The 25620-nt window shown below is 60.7% G+C and overlaps 2 non-coding genes across 2 annotated transcripts; both read left to right on the top strand.

Annotated features, from left to right (window-relative positions):
* The first annotated feature begins 1368 nt into the window (after positions 1-1368).
* On the top strand, positions 1369-1487 carry LOC140352604 (5S ribosomal RNA). The gene has a single exon (XR_011925516.1). It is a non-coding gene; the product is annotated as a 5S ribosomal RNA (ribosomal RNA).
* Positions 1488-1652: 165 nt separating this feature from the next.
* On the top strand, positions 1653-1771 carry LOC140352828 (5S ribosomal RNA). Its single transcript, XR_011925732.1, has one exon. It is a non-coding gene; the product is annotated as a 5S ribosomal RNA (ribosomal RNA).
* Positions 1772-25620: the final 23849 nt, after the last annotated feature.

The raw sequence follows: 25620 nt of genomic DNA, 5'->3' as shown, positions 1-25620 counted from the left end.
TGTAGGTAAGGTATTTGACGTGAAAGGTAATTTTAGTGTAGATTACATAGGGAAGTGTTTTAGGTTAGCAGGTAAAGTGTTTAGGAGAAAGTATATTAGTGGTATGGTAAGTATTTTTAACAGGAATCTGGTCAGGCATTGGGGAAGCACTTTGGGCCAAATGGGGAGCACGACAGGTAAGTTGAATTTTAATGTATTTGTTAGCACGGGGAGGTTTAGGATTTTCACAGACCTACCCACCCGCATCCTGTATCAGTTGTTGTTGCCGGGAGTGCTCGGGCGTCCCGCCTCGGAACACAAATGGTCATTAACATTCCCCGCACGCACCATCGCAACCATCTGGGCCAACATCTTTAATTGGTACACCCCACATAACGTAGGTCATTTTGACTTCAGATTTAGACACAGGATCGTCTTTACATCCGCAGCACTGCACGCATTTCTTCCCGACAGCTACGCTGCGGACTGCCCCGTGTGCCACGGACCCCCCGAGACCCTGGAGCACATGCTGTACACCTGCCCGGCCGTCCGCCCGTTCTGGTCCCGACTGCAGGACCTCCTCGCTCGGAGGCTGTCCTGGAGGCTCCCACCGCCGGCGGCCCTAGGAGGGGACGACCAGGAGCCCTGGCTCCTCCTCTTTGGTCCCGGACAGAGTCGCTCTGGAGCCAACACCCATCTCGCCCGACTAACCCTCTCCATAGCCCGGTACACATTATATCTCAACAGGAACATCCATCTCCGTGACAATAAAACAGCAGCACCCTGGCCCATCTTCAAAGGACTCTTGGCCGCACACCTCCGACACCTCCACATGGCAGCAGAGCACCGGTTCATCACCCACCTCGTCCCCCACAACACCCTGATCCACCTCACACCCTCTGGAAACCTGGACATCCTCTTCTGACCCCGGCATCACCCCCCCATCACTGAAGAATGTTTCGAGAATGATTGTGTGTTTGATTTTCTGTAATTTTTTGTCTCGTCTCCCCTTGCCCTTGTGTATCCCATTCCCTTGCCCTTGTGTGTCATGTATGTCTGTACATTCATGTAAATATATGTAAATACTTGTTTTAAGATGTTTTTGATAATAAAAGATAAAAAAAAAAAAAAAAGACCCGCCCGATCTCGTCTGATCTCGGAAGCCAAGCAGGGTTGGGCCTGTTTAGTACTTGGATGGGAGACCGCCTGGGAATACCAGGTTCTGTGAGCATTTTCACACTTTTTCACCTGTCAAAAAAAAAAAAAACGATTTTTTTCATTGAGATATCCCAATTTTGACCGAGCAAGTGGCGTGAAGGTACTCTTCACGAAAAGACAGTGTTTGATGCAAAAAAAGCCATTTATACGAGTTTTGACATGGAACATTTCGCTCACGGCCATACCACCCTGGACCCGCCCGATCTCGTCTGATCTCGGAAGCCAAGCAGGGTTGGGCCTGTTTAGTACTTGGATGGGAGACCGCCTGGGAATACCAGGTGCTGTGAGCATTTTCACACTTTTTCACCTGTCAAAAAAAAAAAAAAAAATAAAAGAAGTTTTTCATTGAGATATCCCAATTTTGACCGAGCAAGTGGCGTGAAGGTACTCTTCACGAAAAGACAGTGTTTGATGCAAAAAAAGCCATTTATACGAGTTTTGACATGGAACATTTCGCTCACGGCCATACCACCCTGGACCCGCCCGATCTCGTCTGATCTCGGAAGCTAAGCAGGGCTGGGCCTGGTTAGTACTTGGATGGGAGACCTCCTTGAAATACCAGGTGCTGTGAGCAAAACTACCCCCATTACACACAGGAACAGTAGAGCCTAAGACTCGTCCTTTCCATGGGAACAAAGGGGATAGCAACAGCCTCGGCAGCCTAAGACTGTTCCTCCATGATCAGGAACAGCAACAGCACAAATACTGGTCCTCCATGGGAACAAAGGGAATAGCAACAGCCTCGGCAGTCTAAGACTATTCCTCCATGATCAGGAACAGTAGCGGTCTAAGACTGGTACTCCATGGGAACAAAGGGAACAGCAGCGACGGTCTGGCAGTCTAAGACTATCCCTCCATGATGCAAGGAACAGCAGCACGTAAAACTGGTCCTCCCTGGTTGTATATGGCGAGAACTGGTAACTCCAGGTGAGAACTGGGCTGTGTCAGACTGTTCTTCCATGAGAAAGGAAAAGCAACAGCGCAATACTGGTCCTCCATGGGGAAAGGGAATAGCGACAGCCTCGGCAGTATAAGACTATTCCTCCATGTTCAAGGAACAATTGCAGTCTAAGTCTCGTCCTTCATGGGAAAAAAGGGAGCAGCAGCAGTCTTGAAACGGGGGCTTCCCCTCGCCGGAGGGCAGGGAAGTCTATACTTTAAGGCTCACGGCCATACCACCCTGGACCCGCCCCTTTGCAATCAGTGCAGGTGCGTGCAATTTGTGGTGTGCTGCATGGTCTGGAGCTGGAGTTTTTTTGAGTTTTTAATCGTTATTTTGGTCATTTTCATTTACTTTTTTCAGTTCTTTTGTTTTGTTCCCCTCCCAGTAAACTTACTGGGAGGTGGATTTTTTGTTTTTTGTGAGCATGGCTCAAAGGACGGACAACACGGCATCGGACACTGGAATGGACACGACAAAGGCAAGACAAAGTTTGAAAGAATCTGTAAATAATAGAAAGAACGAAGAAAGAAGAATGAAATTTATGAAAGAACTCACTGTGGTGTTGGAGTTGACGGAGGGAGCACAAATCACTCCACTAGCTTTTTTGAAATCGACTCAGGAGGTGTGCGGCTCCATAGTAGCGTGCAGACTCATCTCAAAGGACAAATATGAAGTAACCGTCAGTACCACCAAAGCGAAGGAGCGGCTCCTGGACGGGTACTGCATTGGAGGAGTCAGGGTTCACGCCCGTGACATCTCGGTGGATGAGCTGGTCGTGTCCTTCATGGGGCTGCCGGCTTATATCGAGGACGAGGAGATCCTGGCCAAGCTCTACGCCTGGGGGGTCTCTGCGGTCTCCGAGGTGAGGAGGAGAATGTGGCCGGGGACGAACGTGGCGGACGGCACCAGGTTTGTACGGGTAAGGTTCACGGACACGGTGCAGTCCTTACCGTATTCTGTCAGGTTTGACACCGCGGGGGGCCCCGAGTACTTCAGGGTAATACACGACAGGCAGGTGCGGGTGTGTAGGGGGTGTCTCCAGCCTGGCCATATTCTGAGGGAGTGCCCTGACTTTCTGTGCCGCAACTGCGGGAGCCAGGGGCATTACGCGCGCGAGTGCGTCGCGCAGCGGGCCCCGAAGTGCAGAGAGTGCCGCATGTTCCGCCACTTATGTCCGTGTGGTGCGGGTGACAGAGAGGAGGACAGAGAGGAGGACAGAGGGGAGGACAGAGGGGAGGACAGGGAGGACGCCATTGGAGGAGAGAGCAGTGACGTGGCCCAGAACGTGCCCGCAACTGCTGTCTCCGAAGTAGAGGAGTTTTTGGAGGAGGAGGCTGTGGAGGAGTCAGGGGAGCCAGAGGTGTCTGGCTCCTCTTGCTCCTCTGACTCCTCAGACGAGGAGGCGCCCGTCGCACTGGAGATGGTGCTCGGCTCAGCGCTGGCGTCTGGGAAGGTGGGAGCAGGACAAACTGCTCCTCCTGACCAGAGGGAGGGGACTCGTGAGGGTCCAACTCCTAAGCCCGTGGAGGAAGAGGCTGAACCCGGGAGGAGGATGGGTGCGGGACAGGCCCCGCATCTTACCTCCAAAGGGGGGGACATCACCACAGGGCTGGGTGATGATCCCAAGCTCCAGTCGGACGGTGGTAAGAGGGGACAGGTGGAGAAGAAGGATAAGAAAGGGGCAAGACGCAGGAAGCAGGTGGCAGGAGACGGAGAGGGCGCTGCTGCTGAGAGCGGCTCTGCCTCCTCCGTTCCAACCACTTCAAAAGCGCCAGCAGAAAGCTCCATCAACCCACCATCCTCCACACGCAGCTCTGCCCCACGAGGTGAGCTCGAGACTGTTTTTAATGATGACTTCATGGATTTCTCCACCCGTGAAGTCAGAAAAAGAGTGTGGCAGTCGGATGCGACGGGCGCCAAAAAGAAGTCGAAATAAAAGATGGGTTGTATCCTCCAAAGTCTCCTCTTAATGGCGTTCTCCTTGTCCTCTTGGAACGCAGGCGGCCTGCGGAGCCCAGTGCGGATGCAGAGCGCGTTACACTTTTCCAAGTGGGACGTGCTCTGCATCCAAGAAACGCACTGGGATGTCAGCCACGCGCAACAAGTGCGGAGCATGGGAGTAGGCTCTGTATTTTGGGCCCTGGGCACGGCGTGCTCGCGCGGTGTGGCCACGGTGGTGAGGCCTGGTGTCTTAGGCCAACCCACCCTGGTACACGCCGACCCAGAGGGCTCCTTCCTGGTCCTGGACTTCACGGACACAGTGAAGTTCAGACTAATTAACATCTACGCCCCGAACGATGATGGTCTGAGGAGGCAATTCTTCAAAAAAATATTTCGCTTTGCGAACGACAATACAATCATAATCGGTGACTTTAATACAACACTTTGCAAGACAGACATCGGCATTAACAACTCTTTTAAAAACAGCACTGCCAGGACAGCCCTGTTGGAAGAAGCCGCCAGCAGGAACCTGACGGAGGTGTGGCGGTTCGTCCACCCCTTCCTGAAGGATTTCTCCAGGCGGCAGGTCGTCCAGGGCGTCCTGAAGCAGTCCCGCATTGACCTCTGTTTTGCCTCCTCAGACCTGGCACAGAGAGTCAGTGGTGCTTCCTACAAGTGGTCAGGCTTGAGTGATCACTCCACTTTAGATATTTATTTTGGGTTAGTTTCATCACCGAGGAATGGAGGACTGTGGGTCCTAAACAGCTCCATCCTCGGTGATGAAACTTTTTGTAGGAAAATGGACTTTTTGTTTGATGTATTTGACATGGAGCTGGAGCTGATCGACAGCGTGGTCGATTGGTGGCCGACGGCAAAAACACGCATTAAAAAGCTCTGTGTCAATTACAGCAAACACAAGGCGTGGCTGTCGACCAGGAGGGAGACCGCTCTCCGCCAGCGCCTGCAGGTCCTGGACCAGGGCGCAGCTTCCACCACTGGCCCTGTGGATCCAGAGTACCTGGTGGTGCGCGCTGAGCTGGAGCAGCTGGAGGTAAGTAGGTGTCAGGGTGCAATTTTGAGGGCAAAAGCCAGACACACAGTCGAAGGAGAACGCTCGACAGCGTTCTTCTTCGGCTGTGAGAAGGTTACACAGGGAAAGATGCACATAGATAAGTTGATAGATAAGACAGGTAAGATTGTTTCCGAGGTAAGTGAGGTTTTAGAGACAGCGCAGGATTTCTATAGTAGGCTTTTTAGTTCAGACGGAGTGGCAGAGCAGGCTTTAGACCAGGCTGTAGGTGCTCTGGAGCGCACACTGAGCAGGGAGGATAGGGAGCTGTGCGACGCGCCTCTGTCTCTCATGGAGATAGAGGCTGCAGTCAAGAGTTTAAATACAGGGAAAAGCCCCGGAGAGGACGGACTAACCTGTGAGTTTTTCAAGCGTTTCGCTTCCAGGTTAGCTCCGATCCTACTCCTATTATATCAGGATTTTGAGAGTGAGAGTAGAGTTGGCGATGGTTTTGCGATGAGTGTCGTCACTCTGCTTTTTAAGAAGGGCGACAGGGGCAGCCTCGCCAACTACAGGCCCATTAGCCTTTTGAACGTAGACTATAAAATTTTAGCAAAGGTATTAGCAGGTAGGTTAAAGCGTGTGATTGGATCCGTCATACACCCCTCGCAGGCCTACAGCGTCCCCGGGAGGGACATCTCAGACACAGTTTTGTCTCTGAGATATCTCCTTCGGCAGATGCACGCGACCGGTGGTATTCACGTTAGTGTAGACTTTAACAAGGCGTTCGACAGAGTTGAGCATTCGTTCCTCTGGACTGTATTAGGTAAGTTAGGTTTCGGCGAACGGTTTGTTAATTGGCTACAGCTCATCTATTCCTTTGCGGTCAGTAAGGTCAAAGTCAACGGGTTTCTAACTGACTCTTTCCCCTTAAAAAGATCAGTCAGGCAGGGCTGTCCCCTCTCGTCGCTCCTCTACAGCATCGCCGCTGAGCCTTTGGCGGCCATGTTGAGGGCGGACGCGGCGGTGAGGGGACTGACCACGCCTGCGGGTAGGGAAGTCAAAATTTTTCAGTACGCACATGACACGAATCTGATCCTCCGAGACGTGGAGAGCCTGAACGCCTCTCTCCACGTGCTCAATGTTTACGGCCTCGCTTCAGGGGCCAAAATCAATTTCGATAAAACCACGGTTAAATTTTGCGGCAGCGTCACGCCTGTTCCTCTCCCTGTCCAGCTCCGGGAGGCCGGGGACTCCTACTAGGTCCTCGGCGTCCCCCTGGGCAGAGACGAGGAGGCGTGTCGTACTGCACTTTGGTCGCCTTTGTGCGAGAAAATTACAGCGCGCTTGAATTTTTGGAGACGTCGTAATCTGACATTAAAAGGTAAAGTCTTAGTTGTAAATTCTTTGTGCATGTCCATGTTGAACCATGCACTCTCCGTGTACGGCCTGCCGGGGGTCTATGCTAACAAATTAAGGTTAGTGATAAACCACTTTTTGTGGAATCGTGAGAGGGGCTTTATTGCACATAAGGTTATGATAGGTGAGTACGATCAGGGAGGTTTAAAGTTAGCAGATTTAGAGTTAAGGAAGAAGGCCTTCAGGCTGAAAACAATTCGGAAATTTCTAGACGTTGAGGTAGATGCTCCATGGAAGGATTACATCGGTGAGTTTGTTAATAGTCTAGGTAAGTTTGGTGTTTATAATTTGTGTTTGTTGCCCCCTGTTTCGGTCCTGGAGGGCCTCCCCCCCTTCGAGAGGGAACTCTTGGAGGCGTGGAGGACTTTCAGGCCCCTGACTGTGGCGGTTCCAGACAGCGGTGAGGGTCTCGCGCACATGCCCCTCCGTCATAACCCTGACTTGCTCTCCGCTCCCCCCGGGAAGCGCGAGTGCATGATCAGTGGGGCGATGGAGGAGGCTGGGCTGGAATATGTAGGTAAGGTATTTGACGTGAAAGGTAATTTTAGTGTAGATTACATAGGGAAGTGTTTTAGGTTAGCAGGTAAAGTGTTTAGGAAAAAGTATATTAGTGGTATGGTAAGTATTTTTAACAGGAATCTGGTCAGGCATTGGGGAAGCACTTTGGGCCAAATGGGGAGCACGACAGGTAAGTTGAATTTTAATGTATTTGTTAGCACGGGGAGGTTTAGGATCTTCACAGACCTACCCACCCGCATCCTGTATCAGTTGTTGTTGCCGGGAGTGCTCGGGCGTCCCGCCTCGGAACACAAATGGTCATTAACATTCCCCGCACGCACCATCGCAACCATCTGGGCCAACATCTTTAATTGGTACACCCCACATAACGTAGGTCATTTTGACTTCAGATTTAGACACAGGATCGTCTTTACATCCGCAGCACTGCACGCATTTCTTCCCGACAGCTACGCTGCGGACTGCCCCGTGTGCCACGGACCCCCCGAGACCCTGGAGCACATGCTGTACACCTGCCCGGCCGTCCGCCCGTTCTGGTCCCGACTGCAGGACCTCCTCGCTCGGAGGCTGTCCTGGAGGCTCCCACCGCCGGCGGCCCTAGGAGGGGACGACCAGGAGCCCTGGCTCCTCCTCTTTGGTCCCGGACAGAGTCGCTCTGGAGCCAACACCCATCTCGCCCGACTAACCCTCTCCATAGCCCGGTACACATTATATCTCAACAGGAACATCCATCTCCGTGACAATAAAACAGCAGCACCCTGGCCCATCTTCAAAGGACTCTTGGCCGCACACCTCCGACACCTCCACATGGCAGCAGAGCACCGGTTCATCACCCACCTCGTCCCCCACAACACCCTGATCCACCTCACACCCTCTGGAAACCTGGACATCCTCTTCTGACCCCGGCATCACCCCCCCCAACCACGGCATCACCCCCCATCACTGAAGAATGTTTGGAGAATGATTGTGTGTTTGATTTTCTGTAATTTTTTGTCTCGTCTCCCCTTGCCCTTGTGTATCCCATTCCCTTGCCCTTGTGTGTCATGTATGTCTGTACATTCATGTAAATATATGTAAATACTTGTTTTAACCCTTTAGGCGCCAGAGATTATGGATGAAATAAATGTATAAATAAAAAACTTCCTGAGATACAGAGAACTGAAGCCGGGGCACAGCTCTGGGTCGGCAGTGCCCCTGGAGGCCCGTAGAAGCTCCACACTCCAGTTGATTCTTGGATAAAAGGGCACCCAGCCGGTCTCGAACTCGCGTGAGGCGGAGCAGGGATCATCCACCCCGCACACGGCCAGACTTTGCCCGGCCAGGGAGCACCTTCTGCGGGTCGGAGGCTCCGGGTCGGAGCCCCTGGAGCCTGGAGCCCTCACCGGGCCCCGAACTCGGCTGCCGGAGGCAGTGCAGTGCCTCATGGATAAAAGGGCACCCAGCCGGTCTCGAACTCGCGTGAGGCGGAGCAGGGATCATCCACCCCGCACACGGCCAGACTTTGCCCGGCCAGGGAGCACCTTCTGCGGGTCGGAGGCTCCGGGTCGGAGCCCCTGGAGCCTGGAGCCCTCACCGGGCCCCGAACTCGGCTGCCGGAGGCAGTGCAGTGCCTCATGGATAAAAGGGCACCCAGCCGGTCTCGAACTCGCGTGAGGCGGAGCAGGGATCATCCACCCCGCACACGGCCAGACTTTGCCCGGCCAGGGAGCACCTTCTGCGGGTCGGAGGCTCCGGGTCGGAGCCCCTGGAGCCTGGAGCCCTCACCGGGCCCCGAACTCGGCTGCCGGAGGCAGTGCAGTGCCTCATGGATAAAAGGGCACCCAGCCGGTCTCGAACTCGCGTGAGGCGGAGCAGGGATCATCCACCCCGCACACGGCCAGACTTTGCCCGGCCAGGGAGCACCTTCTGCGGGTCGGAGGCTCCGGGTCGGAGCCCCTGGAGCCTGGAGCCCTCACCGGGCCCCGAACTCGGCTGCCGGAGGCAGTGCAGTGCCTCATGGATAAAAGGGCACCCAGCCGGTCTCGAACTCGCGTGAGGCGGAGCAGGGATCATCCACCCCGCACACGGCCAGACTTTGCCCGGCCAGGGAGCACCTTCTGCGGGTCGGAGGCTCCGGGTCGGAGCCCCTGGAGCCTGGAGCCCTCACCGGGCCCCGAACTCGGCTGCCGGAGGCAGTGCAGTGCCTCATGGATAAAAGGGCACCCAGCCGGTCTCGAACTCGCGTGAGGCGGAGCAGGGATCATCCACCCCGCACACGGCCAGACTTTGCCCGGCCAGGGAGCACCTTCTGCGGGTCGGAGGCTCCGGGTCGGAGCCCCTGGAGCCTGGAGCCCTCACCGGGCCCCGAACTCGGCTGCCGGAGGCAGTGCAGTGCCTCATGGATAAAAGGGCACCCAGCCGGTCTCGAACTCGCGTGAGGCGGAGCAGGGATCATCCACCCCGCACACGGCCAGACTTTGCCCGGCCAGGGAGCACCTTCTGCGGGTCGGAGGCTCCGGGTCGGAGCCCCTGGAGCCTGGAGCCCTCACCGGGCCCCGAACTCGGCTGCCGGAGGCAGTGCAGTGCCTCATGGATAAAAGGGCACCCAGCCGGTCTCGAACTCGCGTGAGGCGGAGCAGGATTCATCCACCACGCACACGGCCAGACTTTGCCCGGCCAGGGAGCACCTTCTGCGGGTCGGAGGCTCCGGGTCGGAGCCCCTGGAGCCTGGAGCCCTCACCGGGCCCCGAACTCGGCTGCCGGAGGCAGTGCAGTGCCTCATGGATAAAAGGGCACCCAGCCGGTCTCGAACTCGCGTGAGGCGGAGCAGGGATCATCCACCCCGCACACGGCCAGACTTTGCCCGGCCAGGGAGCACCTTCTGCGGGTCGGAGGCTCCGGGTCGGAGCCCCTGGAGCCTGGAGCCCTCACCGGGCCCCGAACTCGGCTGCCGGAGGCAGTGCAGTGCCTCATGGATAAAAGGGCACCCAGCCGGTCTCGAACTCGCGTGAGGCGGAGCAGGATTCATCCACCACGCACACGGCCAGACTTTGCCCGGCCAGGGAGCACCTTCTGCGGGTCGGAGGCTCCGGGTCGGAGCCCCTGGAGCCTGGAGCCCTCACCGGGCCCCGAACTCGGCTGCCGGAGGCAGTGCAGTGCCTCATGGATAAAAGGGCACCCAGCCGGTCTCGAACTCGCGTGAGGCGGAGCAGGGATCATCCACCCCGCACACGGCCAGACTTTGCCCGGCCAGGGAGCACCTTCTGCGGGTCGGAGGCTCCGGGTCGGAGCCCCTGGAGCCTGGAGCCCTCACCGGGCCCCGAACTCGGCTGCCGGAGGCAGTGCAGTGCCTCATGGATAAAAGGGCACCCAGCCGGTCTCGAACTCGCGTGAGGCGGAGCAGGGATCATCCACCCCGCACACGACCAGACTTTGCCCGGGGAAGGGCCACTCTGGCTGGGCATGGCCCCCACTGAGCACCCCCTGGAACCCCTGGAGCCCCCGGAGCACCTCCAGAGCCACCCCCCACTCCTCCAGACTCTGCCCGGGGAAGGGCCACTCTGGCTGGGCATGGCCTCCACTGAGCACCCCCTGGAGCCCCCGGAGCACCTCCAGAGCCACCCCCCACTCTCCCCAGACTATGCCCGGGGAAGGGCCACTCTGGCTGGGCATGGCCTCCGCCGAGCACCCCCTGGAGCCCCCGGAGCACCTCCAGAGCCACCCCCCACTCCTCCAGACTCTGCCCGGGGAAGGGCCACTCTGGCTGGGCATGGCCTCCACTGAGCACCCCCTGGAGCCCCCGGAGCACCTCCAGAGCCACCCCCCACTCTCCCCAGACTCACCCCGGGGAAGGGCCACTCTGGCTGGGCATGGCCTCCGCTGAGCACCCCCTGGAACCCCTGGAGCCCCCGGAGCACCTCCAGAGCCACCCCCCACTCCTCCAGACTCTGCCCGGGGAAGGGACACTCTGGCTGGGCATGGCCTCCACTGAGCACCCCCTGGAGCCCCCGGAGCACCTCCAGAGCCACCCCCCACTCTCCCCAGACTATGCCCGGGGAAGGGCCACTCTGGCTGGGCATGGCCTCCGCCGAGCACCCCCTGGAGCCCCCGGAGCACCTCCAGAGCCACCCCCCACTCCTCCAGACTCTGCCCGGGGAAGGGCCACTCTGGCTGGGCATGGCCTCCACTGAGCACCCCCTGGAGCCCCCGGAGCACCTCCAGAGCCACCCCCCACTCTCCCCAGACTATGCCCGGGGAAGGGCCACTCTGGCTGGGCATGGCCTCCACTGAGCACCCCCTGGAGCCCCCGGAGCACCTCCAGAGCCACCCCCCACTCTCCCCAGACTATGCCCGGGGAAGGGCCACTCTGGCTGGGCATGGCCTCCGCCGAGCACCCCCTGGAACCCCTGGAGCCCCTCCAGAGCCACCCCCCACTCCTCCAGACTCACCCCGGGGAAGGGCCACTCTGGCTGGGCATGGCCTCCACTGAGCACCCCCTGGAGCCCCCGGAGCACCACCAGAGCCACCCCCCACTCTCCCCAGACTATGCCCGGGGAAGGGCCACTCTGGCTGGGCATGGCCTCCGCCGAGCACCCCCTGGAACCCCCGGAGCTCCTCCAGAGCCACCCCCCACTCTCCCCAGACTCACCCCGGGGAAGGGCCACTCTGGCTGGACATGGTCTCCACCAAGCACCCCCTGGAGCCCCCGGAGCACCTCCAGAGCCACCCCCCACTCCTCCAGACTCACCCCGGGGAAGGGACACTCTGGCTGGGCATGGCCTCCGCCGAGCACCCCCTGGAGCCCCCGGAGCACCCCCAGAGCCACCCCCCACTCTCCCCAGACTCACCCCGGGGAAGGGACACTCTGGCTGGGCATGGCCTCCACTGAGCACCCCCTGGAACCCCTGGAGCCCCGGGAGCACCTCCAGAGCCACCCCCCACTCTCCCCAGACTCTGCCCGGGGAAGGGCCACTCTGGCTGGGCATGGCCTCCGCCGAGCACCCCCTGGAGCCCCCGGAGCACCTCCAGAGCCACCCCCCACTCCTCCAGACTCACCCCGGGGAAGGGACACTCTGGCTGGGCATGGCCTCCGCCGAGCACCCCCTGGAGCCCCCGGAGCACCCCCAGAGCCACCCCCCACTCTCCCCAGACTCACCCCGGGGAAGGGACACTCTGGCTGGGCATGGCCTCCACTGAGCACCCCCTGGAACCCCTGGAGCCCCTGGAGCACCTCCAGGGCCACCCCCCCACTCCACCAGACTCAGCCCCGACCCGGGCACACTCTTCCCCGGGTCCTGGGCTCCGGGACTCCAGGGATGACCACCGGGGACCAGGCTCTCCCTCCGAACCCGGGGACCCACCCTTAAGCACCCCCTCGCGGGCTAAACCCCTTAGGGGCAGCCGCCTGGAAGCCCGTGCCCTTGGTACTCTTAACCACACTTTGAAATTTTTCGAGTATAGTGTACTATTTCGGTTTTTACTCTAAGTCCCTCAGGGGTATAGTGTACTATACTATGATGGTCAGATCACCTCCAGGCCCCAGGGGAGTGCTTTTCTGGGGTCAAACAGTGCACTGATGATGGGGGATTATTTCATTTTGCTCATTTTGGTGTTTTTTCACATTTTAACCCATTTTCACCCCTTTTGCTCACAACTTCGTACTACGGCCCGGAAAAACGACAGAGTCGATGGGTATAGTGTACTATTGCCGAAAAATGACAGAGTCTTTTCGGGTATAGTGTACTATTTCGGTTTTTACTCTAAGTCCCTCAGGGGCATATGGTGCTATACTCTGATGGTCAGATCACCTCCAGGCCCCAGGGGAGTGCTTTTCTGGGGTCAAACAGTGCACTGATGATGGGGGATTATTTCATTTTGCTCATTTTGGTGTTTTTTCACATTTTAACCCATTTTCACCCATTTTGCTCACCCTGCACTCTGCCGCATATGAGGCCGGGGAAGGGCCACTCTGGCTGAGCATGGCCTCCGCTGAGCACCCCCTGGAGCCCCTGGAGCCCCCGGAGACCCTCCAGAGCCACCCCCCACTCCTCCAGACTCACCCCGGGGAAGGGACACTCTGGCTGGGCATGGCCTCCGCCGAGCAGCCCCTGGAGCCCCCGGAGACCCTCCAGAGCCACCCCCCACTCTCCCCAGACTCACCCCGGGGAAGGTCCACTCTGGCTGGGCATGGCCTCCGCCGAGCACCCCCTGGAGCCCCCCGGAGCACCTCCAGAGCCACCCCCCACTCCTCCAGACTCACCCCGGGGAAGGGACACTCTGGCTGGGCATGGCCTCCACCAAGCACCCCCTGGAGCCCCCGGAGCACCTCCACAGCCACCCCCCACTCCTCCAGACTCACCCCGGGGAAGGGACACTCTGGCTGGGCATGGCCTCCGCCGAGCACCCCCTGGAACCCCTGGAGCCCCCGGAGGCCCTCCAGAGCCACCCCCCACTCTCCCCAGACTCTGCCCGGGGAAGGGACACTCTGGCCGGGCATGGCCTCCGCCGAGCACCCCCTGGAACCCCTGGAGCCCCCGGAGCAGCTCCAGAGCCACCCCCCACTCTCCCCAGACTCTGCCCGGGGAAGGGACACTCTGGCCGGAAATGGCCTCCGCCTACCACCCCCTGGAACCCCCGGAGGCCCTCCAGAGCCACCCCCCACTCTCCCCAGACTCTGCCCGGGGAAGGGACACTCTGGCCGGGCATGGCCTCCGCCGAGCACCCCCTGGAACCCCCGGAGCCCCTCCAGGGCCACCCCCCACTCCTCCAGACTCACCACGGGGAAGGGACACTCTGGCTGGGCATGGCCTCCGCCGAGCACCCCCTGGAGCCCCCGGAGCACCCCCAGAGCCACCCCCCACTCTCCCCAGACTCTGCCCGGGGAAGGGCCACTCTGGCTGGGCATGGCCTCCACCAAGCACCCCCTGGAGCCCCCGGAGCACCTCCAGAGCCACCCCCCACTCCTCCAGACTCACCCCGGGGAAGGGACACTCTGGCTGGGCATGGCCTCCGCCGAGCACCCCCTGGAACCCCTGGAGCCCCTCCAGGGCCACCCCCCACTCCTTCAGACTCACCCCGGGGAAGGTCCACTCTGGCTGGGCATGGCCTCCGCTGACCACCCCCTGGAACCCCTGGAGCCCCCGGAGCACCTCCAGAGCCACCCCCCACTCTCCCCAGACTCTGCCCGGGGAAGGGCCACTCTGGCTGGGCATGGCCTCCACTGAGCACCCCCTGGAACCCCTGGAGCACCTCCAGAGCCACCCCCCACTCTCCCCAGACTATGCCCGGGGAAGGGCCACTCTGGCTGGGCATGGCCTCCGCCGAGCACCCCCTGGAGCCCCCGGAGCACCTCCAGAGCCACCCCCCACTCCTCCAGACTCTGCCCGGGGAAGGGCCACTCTGGCTGGGCATGGCCTCCACTGAGCACCCCCTGGAGCCCCCGGAGCACCTCCAGAGCCACCCCCCACTCTCCCCAGACTATGCCCGGGGAAGGGCCACTCTGGCTGGGCATGGCCTCCACTGAGCACCCCCTGGAGCCCCCGGAGCACCTCCAGAGCCACCCCCCACTCTCCCCAGACTATGCCCGGGGAAGGGCCACTCTGGCTGGGCATGGCCTCCGCCGAGCACCCCCTGGAACCCCTGGAGCCCCTCCAGAGCCACCCCCCACTCCTCCAGACTCACCCCGGGGAAGGGCCACTCTGGCTGGGCATGGCCTCCACTGAGCACCCCCTGGAGCCCCCGGAGCACCTCCAGAGCCACCCCCCACTCTCCCCAGACTCACCCCGGGGAAGGGACACTCTGGCTGGGCATGGCCTCCGCCGAGCACCCCCTGGAACCCCCGGAGCTCCTCCAGAGCCACCCCCCACTCTCCCCAGACTCACCCCGGGGAAGGGCCACTCTGGCTGGGCATGGTCTCCACCAAGCACCCCCTGGAGCCCCCGGAGCACCTCCAGAGCCACCCCCCACTCCTCCAGACTCACCCCGGGGAAGGGACACTCTGGCTGGGCATGGCCTCCGCCGAGCACCCCCTGGAGCCCCCGGAGCACCCCCAGAGCCACCCCCCACTCTCCCCAGACTCACCCCGGGGAAGGGACACTCTGGCTGGGCATGGCCTCCACTGAGCACCCCCTGGAACCCCTGGAGCCCCGGGAGCACCTCCAGAGCCACCCCCCACTCTCCCCAGACTCTGCCCGGGGAAGGGCCACTCTGGCTGGGCATGGCCTCCGCCGAGCACCCCCTGGAGCCCCCGGAGCACCTCCAGAGCCACCCCCCACTCCTCCAGACTCACCCCGGGGAAGGGACACTCTGGCTGGGCATGGCCTCCGCCGAGCACCCCCTGGAGCCCCCGGAGCACCCCCAGAGCCACCCCCCACTCTCCCCAGACTCACCCCGGGGAAGGGACACTCTGGCTGGGCATGGCCTCCACTGAGCACCCCCTGGAACCCCTGGAGCCCCTGGAGCACCTCCAGGGCCACCCCCCCACTCCACCGGACTCAGCCCCGACCCGGGCACACTCTTCCCCGGGTCCTGGGCTCCGGGACTCCGGGGATGACCACCGGGGACCAGGCTCTCCCTCCGAACCCGGGGACCCACCCTTAAGCACCCCCTCGCGGGCTAAACCCCTTAGGGGCAGCCGCCTGGAAGCCCGTGCCCTTGGTACTCTTAACCACACTTTGAAATTTTTCGAGTATAGTGTACTATTTCGGTTTTTACTCTAAGTCCCTCAGGGGTATAGTGTACTACACTATGATGGTCAGATCACCTCCAGGCCCCAGGGGAGTGCTTTTCTGGGGTCAAACAGTGCACTGATGATGGGGGATTATTTCATTTTGCTCATTTTGGTGTTTTTTCACATTTTAACCCATTTTCACCCCTTTTGCTCACAACTTCATACTACGGCCCGGGAAAACGACAGAGTCGATGGGCATAGTGTACTATTGCCGAAAAATGACAGAGTCTTTTCGGGAATAGTGTACTATTTCGGTTTTTACTCTAAGTCCCTCAGGGGCATATGGTGCTATACTCTGATGGTCAGATCACCTCCAGGCCCCAGGGGAGTGCTTTTCTGGGGTCAAACAGTGCACTGATGATGGGGGATTATTTCATTTTGCTCATTTTGGTGTTTTTTCACATTTTAACCCATTTTCACCCCTTTTGCTCACAACTTCATACTACGGCCCGGGAAAAACTACAGAGTCCCTCGGGTATAGTGTACTATTGCCGAAAAACGACAGAGTCCCTCGGGTATAGTGTACTATTGCCGAAAAACGACAGAGTCCCTCGGGTATAGTGTACTATTGGCTGGAAGCTCGGTTTTTTTTCTAAGTCCAGCAGGGGTATATGGTACTATATTCTGGTGGTCAGATCACCTCCAGGCCCCAGGGGAGTGCTTTTCTGGGGGCAAACTGTGCACTGATGATGGGGGATTATTTCATTTTGCTCATTTTGGTGTTTTTTCACATTTTAACCCATTTTCACCCCTTTTGCTCACATCTTCAAACTCGGGCCCTGATTACAAGTTCTGACCAAATGATGACAAACACGGTATTTATTATGTATTTTTTTTCATTTTTTTTATTTTTCCAACTTATACATCCATCATTGGTGCCAGGCAGGTTGTGGAGAAAGCAGTGAAGAAAGGAGAGTGCCATCACAGAAAAGATGTCCATCCAGGGTCAAGGTACCCTGCACTTTTACATATCCAAATGACAGCATTTAAAGTTTTTTAGCGTATGGTATCTCTCGTTGCATGGAACCGCAGAGAGGCCAACGCCACACTGACGGCACCTGTACTTTGTTTGCCGCCTGCCTTTGGTACGAGAGCGGTCAGAGCACACGGCGCAGTCTGGACGTCCCTCTGCTTGACAAAGCCAATGACGCTCTGTGAGTCTCTGTGGCATTTCACCCTCCGGTCTTGAGCGCCTTTCTTGTTTTTTGGAGTGATCAGCCAGTAATGCATCAATAATGTTCTGAATGTAAACCTTTAAAGGTTTGTGTGGGCCTGGAGTGGATTTGGTGTATATGATGTGTGAGTTGACAATACTTATGCTTATAATGGCATTGAATATGCGATGATACCATTTCCGGGACCTGTGTGGAAAGAGGTATGTCTTCATCCTCTGGTCAGCAGTGTCCACTCCACCCATGTAGGCGTTGTACTGGTCGACACATACAGGTCTTTTGATGTCACGGAAGCCAGTGTCATCTGTCTTGGATCGGATCCTCCTCTGAACACAATCATTTCCATGGACTGTGGACAACATGGTGAGACATTTAGTATCGTGCCAAGCACAAGCCAGGAGTTTTCCCTTTCTGCAAAAAACTGGGTCATCTCCTTTTTTCAGCTGTAAGACACTTTTACCAAGGCATTTTGGCATCCCCAACCTGGTAATCCTTACCGTCCCACACAGTCCAGTTTCCAAATCTGCTAATTCATTTGCAATTACAGGCGAGGTATAGTAACTGTCCATGTAAATCTCGTGTCCTTTGCCCGTAAAGGGAGAAACCAACTCACGGACAACTGCGTGTGTTGCACTGATGTTGCTTGCATTATTTTTGTACTGTCCAGTGTGCATTGACCAGCGCAAAACATACCCTGAACAGCTTTCACTCAGGGCATACACTCTATAGCCATATTTGTCAGGTTTATTCGGAGAGTAACATTTTAGTGAAGATCTCCCCTTGAAAGCTATTGTCATTTCATCTAAAGAAAGCTCCTTGATTGGACTGTAAACTGCTGCAAATTTGGGAATAATCAAATCTATTATTGGGCGGACTTTGAACAGTTTATCGTGCCCGGGCTCGCCTGTTCTCACATAATCATTATTGTTGACAAAATGAAAGAACGAAAGAATGATTTCAAATCTGTTTCTTGACATTACATTTCCAAATCCAGGCGTTTGTGTAAGCCAAAATGTTCCCCAGTAATCCTCGATTTCAGGTTTCTCAACAAGGCCCATGGAGAGATGCAAAGCGAAGAAAGCTTTCATTTCGGTGACTGATACATCATACCACTCAAGAAATCTTGAATGTGGCTTCAGAATCATAGGTGCCATACACTGATGTGCATATCTATTTGTCTCATCAGTAATGAAAGTCCAAAACTGATCGGTCAGAAAGAGTGACAGAATATCAAATGGATTAGCATCCGTCAGATCCATCTCTCCTGTGTAGCCAACTGGGTCTTCAAAAGGTTTGATCCATGCCTCAAATACCTCGACCTCTCTCAGCATGTCCCAGCTCTCATCCACCGGGCAAGTTTTACTGCAGCCACTGGTTCCACTGGTTCCTCGCCTCCGTCTGTCCTTTGCACCTGTCCGTTGTTTCGAAGTCCCTTCATCTCCACTTGGAAATCCATCGTCACTCTCGGGGAGATAATACCCTTCAGAGTCAGAATCTGCTGTAAATTGCATGCCACGTGTACTTCCTCCAGCCATTTTTTTCCTTACCGGATCTGCCCTGGATCATACCTGGCTAATAAAGGGAAGTTGCACCGAACCGACCAATGACTGAAGTGATTCATTTTCTACTATTATTTCATTAATTTCCTTGTACGGTAAAGTTGCATTTCTGCGACTTTGGCGCTTAAAGGGTTAGAATACAGAGTTTTTGGTTTCAATACCTTATCATCTGCTGCCATCTTCTGTATTTTTTGTAAATAAAGGTGGACAAAAATAAATAAATATTTGACAAACGCCAAGCCTAGCCCCAAGCCCCACGGACTGATAACCCTTTAGGCGCCAGAGATTATGGATGAAATAAATGTATAAATAAAAAACTTCCTGAGATACAGAGAACTGAAGCCGGGGCACAGCTCTGGGTCGGCAGTGCCCCTGGAGGCCCGTAGAAGCTCCACACTCCAGTTGATTCTTGGATAAAAGGGCACCCAGCCGGTCTCGAACTCGCGTGAGGCGGAGCAGGGATCATCCACCCCGCACACGGCCAGACTTTGCCCGGCCAGGGAGCACCTTCTGCGGGTCGGAGGCTCCGGGTCGGAGCCCCTGGAGCCTGGAGCCCTCACCGGGCCCCGAACTCGGCTGCCGGAGGCAGTGCAGTGCCTCATGGATAAAAGGGCACCCAGCCGGTCTCGAACTCGCGTGAGGCGGAGCAGGGATCATCCACCCCGCACACGGCCAGACTTTGCCCGGCCAGGGAGCACCTTCTGCGGGTCGGAGGCTCCGGGTCGGAGCCCCTGGAGCCTGGAGCCCTCACCGGGCCCCGAACTCGGCTGCCGGAGGCAGTGCAGTGCCTCATGGATAAAAGGGCACCCAGCCGGTCTCGAACTCGCGTGAGGCGGAGCAGGGATCATCCACCCCGCACACGGCCAGACTTTGCCCGGCCAGGGAGCACCTTCTGCGGGTCGGAGGCTCCGGGTCGGAGCCCCTGGAGCCTGGAGCCCTCACCGGGCCCCGAACTCGGCTGCCGGAGGCAGTGCAGTGCCTCATGGATAAAAGGGCACCCAGCCGGTCTCGAACTCGCGTGAGGCGGAGCAGGGATCATCCACCCCGCACACGGCCAGACTTTGCCCGGCCAGGGAGCACCTTCTGCGGGTCGGAGGCTCCGGGTCGGAGCCCCTGGAGCCTGGAGCCCTCACCGGGCCCCGAACTCGGCTGCCGGAGGCAGTGCAGTGCCTCATGGATAAAAGGGCACCCAGCCGGTCTCGAACTCGCGTGAGGCGGAGCAGGGATCATCCACCCCGCACACGGCCAGACTTTGCCCGGCCAGGGAGCACCTTCTGCGGGTCGGAGGCTCCGGGTCGGAGCCCCTGGAGCCTGGAGCCCTCACCGGGCCCCGAACTCGGCTGCCGGAGGCAGTGCAGTGCCTCATGGATAAAAGGGCACCCAGCCGGTCTCGAACTCGCGTGAGGCGGAGCAGGGATCATCCACCCCGCACACGACCAGACTTTGCCCGGGGAAGGGCCACTCTGGCTGGGCATGGCCCCCACTGAGCACCCCCTGGAACCCCTGGAGCCCCCGGAGCACCTCCAGAGCCACCCCCCACTCCTCCAGACTCTGCCCGGGGAAGGGCCACTCTGGCTGGGCATGGCCTCCACTGAGCACCCCCTGGAGCCCCCGGAGCACCTCCAGAGCCACCCCCCACTCTCCCCAGACTATGCCCGGGGAAGGGCCACTCTGGCTGGGCATGGCCTCCGCCGAGCACCCCCTGGAGCCCCCGGAGCACCTCCAGAGCCACCCCCCACTCCTCCAGACTCTGCCCGGGGAAGGGCCACTCTGGCTGGGCATGGCCTCCGCTGAGCACCCCCTGGAGCCCCCGGAGCACCTCCAGAGCCACCCCCCACTCTCCCCAGACTCACCCCGGGGAAGGGCCACTCTGGCTGGGCATGGCCTCCGCTGAGCACCCCCTGGAACCCCTGGAGCCCCCGGAGCACCTCCAGAGCCACCCCCCACTCCTCCAGTCTCTGCCCGGGGAAGGGACACTCTGGCTGGGCATGGCCTCCACTGAGCACCCCCTGGAGCCCCCGGAGCACCTCCAGAGCCACCCCCCACTCTCCCCAGACTATGCCCGGGGAAGGGCCACTCTGGCTGGGCATGGCCTCCGCCGAGCACCCCCTGGAGCCCCCGGAGCACCTCCAGAGCCACCCCCCACTCCTCCAGACTCTGCCCGGGGAAGGGCCACTCTGGCTGGGCATGGCCTCCACTGAGCACCCCCTGGAGCCCCCGGAGCACCTCCAGAGCCACCCCCCACTCTCCCCAGACTATGCCCGGGGAAGGGCCACTCTGGCTGGGCATGGCCTCCGCTGAGCACCCCCTGGAGCCCCCGGAGCACCTCCAGAGCCACCCCCCACTCTCCCCAGACTATGCCCGGGGAAGGGCCACTCTGGCTGGGCATGGCCTCCGCCGAGCACCCCCTGGAACCCCTGGAGCCCCTCCAGAGCCACCCCCCACTCCTCCAGACTCACCCCGGGGAAGGGCCACTCTGGCTGGGCATGGCCTCCACTGAGCACCCCCTGGAGCCCCCGGAGCACCTCCAGAGCCACCCCCCACTCTCCCCAGACTCACCCCGGGGAAGGGACACTCTGGCTGGGCATGGCCTCCGCCGAGCACCCCCTGGAACCCCCGGAGCTCCTCCAGAGCCACCCCCCACTCTCCCCAGACTCACCCCGGGGAAGGGCCACTCTGGCTGGGCATGGTCTCCACCAAGCACCCCCTGGAGCCCCCGGAGCACCTCCAGAGCCACCCCCCACTCCTCCAGACTCACCCCGGGGAAGGGACACTCTGGCTGGGCATGGCCTCCGCCGAGCACCCCCTGGAGCCCCCGGAGCACCCCCAGAGCCACCCCCCACTCTCCCCAGACTCACCCCGGGGAAGGGACACTCTGGCTGGGCATGGCCTCCACTGAGCACCCCCTGGAACCCCTGGAGCCCCGGGAGCACCTCCAGAGCCACCCCCCACTCTCCCCAGACTCTGCCCGGGGAAGGGCCACTCTGGCTGGGCATGGCCTCCGCCGAGCACCCCCTGGAGCCCCCGGAGCACCTCCAGAGCCACCCCCCACTCCTCCAGACTCACCCCGGGGAAGGGACACTCTGGCTGGGCATGGCCTCCGCCGAGCACCCCCTGGAGCCCCCGGAGCACCCCCAGAGCCACCCCCCACTCTCCCCAGACTCACCCCGGGGAAGGGACACTCTGGCTGGGCATGGCCTCCACTGAGCACCCCCTGGAACCCCTGGAGCCCCTGGAGCACCTCCAGGGCCACCCCCCCACTCCACCAGACTCAGCCCCGACCCGGGCACACTCTTCCCCGGGTCCTGGGCTCCGGGACTCCGGGGATGACCACCGGGGACCAGGCTCTCCCTCCGAACCCGGGGACCCACCCTTAAGCACCCCCTCGCGGGCTAAACCCCTTAGGGGCAGCCGCCTGGAAGCCCGTGCCCTTGGTACTCTTAACCACACTTTGAAATTTTTCGAGTATAGTGTACTATTTCGGTTTTTACTCTAAGTCCCTCAGGGGCATAGTGTACTATACTATGATGGTCAGATCACCTCCAGGCCCCAGGGGAGTGCTTTTCTGGGGTCAAACAGTGCACTGATGATGGGGGATTATTTCATTTTGCTCATTTTGGTGTTTTTTCACATTTTAACCCATTTTCACCCCTTTTGCTCACAACTTCGTACTACGGCCCGGAAAAACGACAGAGTCGATGGGTATAGTGTACTATTGCCGAAAAATGACAGAGTCTTTTCGGGTATAGTGTACTATTTCGGTTTTTACTCTAAGTCCCTCAGGGGCATATGGTGCTATACTCTGATGGTCAGATCACCTCCAGGCCCCAGGGGAGTGCTTTTCTGGGGTCAAACAGTGCACTGATGATGGGGGATTATTTCATTTTGCTCATTTTGGTGTTTTTTCACATTTTAACCCATTTTCACCCATTTTGCTCACCCTGCACTCTGCCGCATATGAGGCCGGGGAAGGGCCACTCTGGCTGAGCATGGCCTCCGCTGAGCACCCCCTGGAGCCCCTGGAGCCCCCGGAGACCCTCCAGAGCCACCCCCCACTCCTCCAGACTCACCCCGGGGAAGGTCCACTCTGGCTGGGCATGGCCTCCGCCGAGCACCCCCTGGAGCCCCCGGAGCACCCCCAGAGCCACCCCCCCACTCTCCCCAGACTCTGCCCGGGGAAGGGCCACTCTGGCTGGGCATGGCGTCCACCAAGCACCCCCTGGAGCCCCCCGGAGCACCTCCAGAGCCACCCCCCACTCCTCCAGACTCACCCCGGGGAAGGGACACTCTGGCTGGGCATGGCCTCCACCAAGCACCCCCTGGAGCCCCCGGAGCACCTCCAGAGCCACCCCCCACTCCTCCAGACTCACCCCGGGGAAGGGACACTCTGGCTGGGCATGGCCTCCGCCGAGCACCCCCTGGAACCCCTGGAGCCCCCGGAGGCCCTCCAGAGCCACCCCCCACTCTCCCCAGACTCTGCCCGGGGAAGGGACACTCTGGCCGGGCATGGCCTCCGCCGAGCACCCCCTGGAACCCCTGGAGCCCCCGGAGCAGCTCCAGAGCCACCCCCCACTCTCCCCAGACTCTGCCCGGGGAAGGGACACTCTGGCCGGAAATGGCCTCCGCCTACCACCCCCTGGAACCCCCGGAGGCCCTCCAGAGCCACCCCCCACTCTCCCCAGACTCTGCCCGGGGAAGGGACACTCTGGCCGGGCATGGCCTCCGCCGAGCACCCCCTGGAACCCCCGGAGCCCCTCCAGGGCCACCCCCCACTCCTCCAGACTCACCCCGGGGAAGGGACACTCTGGCTGGGCATGGCCTCCGCCGAGCACCCCCTGGAGCCCCCGGAGCACCCCCAGAGCCACCCCCCACTCTCCCCAGACTCTGCCCGGGGAAGGGCCACTCTGGCTGGGCATGGCCTCCACCAAGCACCCCCTGGAGCCCCCGGAGCACCTCCAGAGCCACCCCCCACTCCTCCAGACTCACCCCGGGGAAGGGACACTCTGGCTGGGCATGGCCTCCGCCGAGCACCCCCTGGAACCCCTGGAGCCCCTCCAGGGCCACCCCCCACTCCTCCAGACTCACCCCGGGGAAGGTCCACTCTGGCTGGGCATGGCCTCCGCTGACCACCCCCTGGAACCCCTGAAGCCCCCGGAGCAGCTCCAGAGCCACCCCCCACTCTCCCCAGACTCTGCCCGGGGAAGGGCCACTCTGGCCGGGCATGGCCTCCGCTGAGCACCCCCTGGAACCCCTGGAGCCCCCGGAGCACCTCCAGAGCCATCCCCCACTCCTCCAGACTCACCCCGGGGAAGGGACACTCTGGCTGGGCATGGCCCCCACTGAGCACCCCCTGGAACCCCTGGAGCCCCCGGAGCACCTCCACAGCCACCCCCCACTCTCCCCAGACTCACCCCGGGGAAGGGCCACTCCGGCCGGGCATGGCCTCCGCTGAGCACCGCCTGGAGCCACCTCGGAGAGCTCCGGGCCCCTGGAGCCACCATGGACAGCTCCGGGCCCCTGGAGCCACCTTGGAGAGCTCCGGGCACCTCCGGCCGGGCATGGCCCCCGCTGAGCACCCCCTGGAGCCCCCGGAGCACCTCCAGAGCCACCCCCCACTCTCCCCAGACTATGCCCGGGGAAGGGCCACTCTGGCTGGGCATGGCCTCCGCCGAGCACCCCCTGGAACCCCTGGAGCTCCTCCAGAGCCACCCCCCACTCCTCCAGACTCACCCCGGGGAAGGGCCACTCTGGCTGGGCATGGCCTCCGCTGAGCACCCCCTGGAGCCCCCGGAGCACCTCCAGAGCCACCCCCCACTCTCCCCAGACTCACCCCGGGGAAGGGCCACTCTGGCTGGGCATGGCCTCCGCTGAGCACCCCCTGGAACCCCTGGAGCCCCCGGAGCACCTCCAGAGCCACCCCCCACTCCTCCAGACTCTGCCCGGGGAAGGGACACTCTGGCTGGGCATGGCCTCCACTGAGCACCCCCTGGAGCCCCCGGAGCACCTCCAGAGCCACCACCCACTCTCCCCAGACTATGCCCGGGGAAGGGCCACTCTGGCTGGGCATGGCCTCCGCCGAGCACCCCCTGGAGCCCCCGGAGCACCTCCAGAGCCACCCCCCACTCCTCCAGACTCTGCCCGGGGAAGGGCCACTCTGGCTGGGCATGGCCTCCACTGAGCACCCCCTGGAGCCCCCGGAGCACCTCCAGAGCCACCCCCCACTCTCCCCAGACTATGCCCGGGGAAGGGCCACTCTGGCTGGGCATGGCCTCCGCTGAGCACCCCCTGGAGCCCCCGGAGCACCTCCAGAGCCACCCCCCACTCTCCCCAGACTATGCCCGGGGAAGGGCCACTCTGGCTGGGCATGGCCTCCGCCGAGCACCCCCTGGAACCCCTGGAGCCCCTCCAGAGCCACCCCCCACTCCTCCAGACTCATCCCGGGGAAGGGCCACTCTGGCTGGGCATGGCCTCCACTGAGCACCCCCTGGAGCCCCCGGAGCACCTCCAGAGCCACCCCCCACTCTCCCCAGACTCACCCCGGGGAAGGGACACTCTGGCTGGGCATGGCCTCCGCCGAGCACCCCCTGGAACCCCCGGAGCTCCTCCAGAGCCACCCCCCACTCTCCCCAGACTCACCCCGGGGAAGGGCCACTCTGGCTGGGCATGGTCTCCACCAAGCACCCCCTGGAGCCCCCGGAGCACCTCCAGAGCCACCCCCCACTCCTCCAGACTCACCCCGGGGAAGGGACACTCTGGCTGGGCATGGCCTCCGCCGAGCACCCCCTGGAGCCCCCGGAGCACCCCCAGAGACACCCCCCACTCTCCCCAGACTCACCCCGGGGAAGGGACACTCTGGCTGGGCATGGCCTCCACTGAGCACCCCCTGGAACCCCTGGAGCCCCGGGAGCACCTCCAGAGCCACCCCCCACTCTCCCCAGACTCTGCCCGGGGAAGGGCCACTCTGGCTGGGCATGGCCTCCGCCGAGCACCCCCTGGAGCCCCCGGAGCACCTCCAGAGCCACCCCCCACTCCTCCAGACTCACCCCGGGGAAGGGACACTCTGGCTGGGCATGGCCTCCGCCGAGCACCCCCTGGAGCCCCCGGAGCACCCCCAGAGCCACCCCCCACTCTCCCCAGACTCACCCCGGGGAAGGGCC

This window comes from Eucyclogobius newberryi, unplaced genomic scaffold (genome assembly GCF_026437365.1).
Source record: "Eucyclogobius newberryi isolate DKJ021-1_F unplaced genomic scaffold, fEucNew1.0.hap1 SCAF_86, whole genome shotgun sequence".
Taxonomy (NCBI): Eukaryota; Metazoa; Chordata; class Actinopteri; order Gobiiformes; family Gobiidae; genus Eucyclogobius; species Eucyclogobius newberryi.
Note: the sequence above shows the minus strand (reverse complement) of the source record. Positions and strands in the feature narration are given on the sequence as shown.